This window comes from Dermacentor andersoni, chromosome 5 (genome assembly GCF_023375885.2).
Source record: "Dermacentor andersoni chromosome 5, qqDerAnde1_hic_scaffold, whole genome shotgun sequence".
Classification (NCBI taxonomy): Eukaryota; Metazoa; Arthropoda; class Arachnida; order Ixodida; family Ixodidae; genus Dermacentor; species Dermacentor andersoni.
Window position 1 is genome coordinate 183,599,721 of NC_092818.1, and position 2,809 is coordinate 183,602,529.

General features: G+C 45.8%; 1 pseudogene; it reads left to right on the top strand.

The window, feature by feature from the left end:
* Positions 1 to 1,482: 1,482 nt before the first annotated feature.
* Positions 1,483 to 1,627, top strand: LOC126532523 (U2 spliceosomal RNA; annotated as a pseudogene).
* Positions 1,628 to 2,809: the final 1,182 nt, after the last annotated feature.

Below are 2,809 nucleotides of genomic sequence, written 5' to 3' on the forward strand. Positions count from 1 at the left end.
CCATTGAGTCGTAATAAGGGACTAGTTTAACAGCGGATGGGGCGTTCTTAAGTTTCTATTTGAGAAAGCACAGTTTACGGAAAGCAGAGAACGATATATTTTGCACATGAAGGTTGCTGGACAGGCTGCTGCAACGGGTCACACCTAAATATTTACAGTTAGAAACTTGTTTAACTGCAAAAGAGCCTGGTATATAACTATAAGAGAGAGAGATGTTTCCTTGAGGGAAATGGGAAGAAAAAGTCTTTTTTCAGCATTCAAGGTCAACCCCCATTGAGTGCACCAATAGAAAATTTTGCTCAGGCTATCATTCAGATCATCGGGGTCGTTGGTGTGTGCAATTTTTTTAAGCAACGCACAATCATCTTCAAATAGCCTTATTTTAACGTTTGGTTTTACAACATGGACAATGTCATTCACGTACAGGAGGAACAACAAAGGACCCAATGCAGTTCCCTGTGGTACCCCAGATAAGACTGGAAGGCAGGCCGATTCATGCCCACCTACATCCACGGACTGTTCACGATTGTTTAAGTATTAAGAGATCCAAGAAACAAGTAGTTCTGGTGTGCCATAGTTCCTTGGCTTAAATATTAGTTTGAAATGAGGTACCTTATCGAAAGCTTTACTAAAATCCAGAAAAAATAAATCAGTGTGGTTGTTGTTTTCAGTGGAAGAAGTAAAAGTGGGAATGACCGTGACACAGTTGTGTTACTGTAGAATATCCCATTCTGAAACCGTGTTGAGAATTGGTTAGAACTTCATTCTCTTCAATAAACTCATTGAGGGCTTTTACAACAATATGCTCTATTAGTTTACAGCAAGTTGACGTTAGTGAGATAGGGCGGTAGTTTTTAAATGTAGTCGGTCGCCTTTGTTAAAAAAAGCGGGTTGTCCTCCAGTCCTTCGGCAAACTTGAACGCGACAAGCAAGCGTGAAATGTGATGAAAAGGTACTTTGCGAGAGGTTCGGCATATCGGCGAAGAAAAGCATTTGGTATGTTATTGGGTCCAGAAGAAGTTTTAGTTTTCAAGTTAAGTAGCATTGAGAGCACTCCAGGGTAACTCATAATATTAGAAAAATTTGCAATTGCAGTGTCAGTGGTGGCGCGAAAGCCATCAGCGGCAGAAGAAAATACGCTGTTATATATTGAATTGTCCAGCAATGCCTCTTTTTTCGTTAATAGTAACGCCGTTAGCAGAAATCTGTGAAACTTGCTTCTTTTCTTTTTCCCCCCCAAAAGTTACAGAATTTAGTAGGGTTGGTCTCAATTATACTTGGCAGTGTTGTAATGAAATAATGTTCCTTTGAACGATGCAATGCATTTGCAAGGCTTCCGCTGGTTTGCCCCATGACGTTAAGTTGTGCGCGGTTTCTTTTAAATTTTTTCAATTTGGGTATTAAATGGTTGACGTCTCGTGTCATCTACGGCATTTCCTTGTGTACTTTGTTTGGTTTGTTCGGCACAAACTTATCAAGGCAATACCGGCACATGTTCTTACACTTGTTCGTTTGCACTTAAGACATTAAACTTATTTTTGCAAGTCGGCGGATTGCTTGAAGCCTGCTTCACCTCCGCCGCGGGTCGGCCCGGTACTGCACCCTCTCCGGGATCGGCGCACGGTTTTTGCACACGCAGAACTAAAATGCGCAGAACCCTAACCATGCACAGCTTCGAGGTAAAACAAATTTGTGCAGGTGGGGTACGAACCCGCGCCTTTTGCATTACGCGTGCGATGAAAAAGGCGCGGGTTCGTGCCCCACCTGCGGTCAGTTGTTTTTCGTTCCGTTTCCATTAATTTTTCATTCCTTTAACTCGATTAATAAGTACATGTAATTTCCCCCATGCTGTAATTGGTTCTGCCTTTCAGGCAGAACGCCGAGTCTTTCAGCTCTACTCATTTTGTGAATTTCTTGGACTCTGCCTTGAACTGCTCTTTCCTCCTTAACTGCGACGGAGATGGAGTCTCACGCGCGTCCGCCGGACTCGGCAGTGCCCGCGACGGCTGCCTCCAGGAAGCGCAACGGCACCGAGAGCGACACTGACAGCGACGACACGATGCAGTACTATGTCAGCGGTGAAGATTCTTGTGACGACACCTTCGAGCTGGTGCGGAGTCGTAAAGCAAAGCGAAGATTTCTCAGCGCATCATCGAATTCGAGTGAGTCCACCGTGAGATCTTCGCGCAATACCGAGGAGCTCACCATCCTGTTCGCGCCAGTTCTCGCCACTGACAACCTGAGACGCCTCAACAGGCAAGCCGTGTCTTCACATCTAGAGGCGCTAGTTCCGAATGAAATCAAAGACATCAGAGTGAACACCCGTAAGAACGTCCTTGCGATTGACGTAGAACACGCAGCTGCGTTGGATTCTTTGCGCAATGTCACGGAACTTGACGGGATGAAAGTCCGCCCTCATATTCCGCTGGGCAAACAAGTCAGTACTGGCGTAATTTACGATGTTGACGAGACCATTGTCGACTCCGATCTGTCGATCTTAATCAAGCCGGCTACCGAAAACACCGTCATCACAAACGCGTTTCGTCTCGGCACGTCACGGTGTGTGAAGATCATATTTAAGGGCGAATCCCTCCCATCGCATGTGAAAGTGGGCCACTTTCGACACGCAGTTCGCCCATTTATACCAAAACCGCTGCAGTGTTGGAAACGCATGAAGTTTGGACACGTGAGTAGTGTGTGCAAGAACACTACCGTCTGTTCTCGCTGCACTGGGCTCCACACCACTAACACGTGCAAGGCCAATGTGCTGAAGTGCACAAACTGTAGCGGCCCTCACGATGCATCCTCG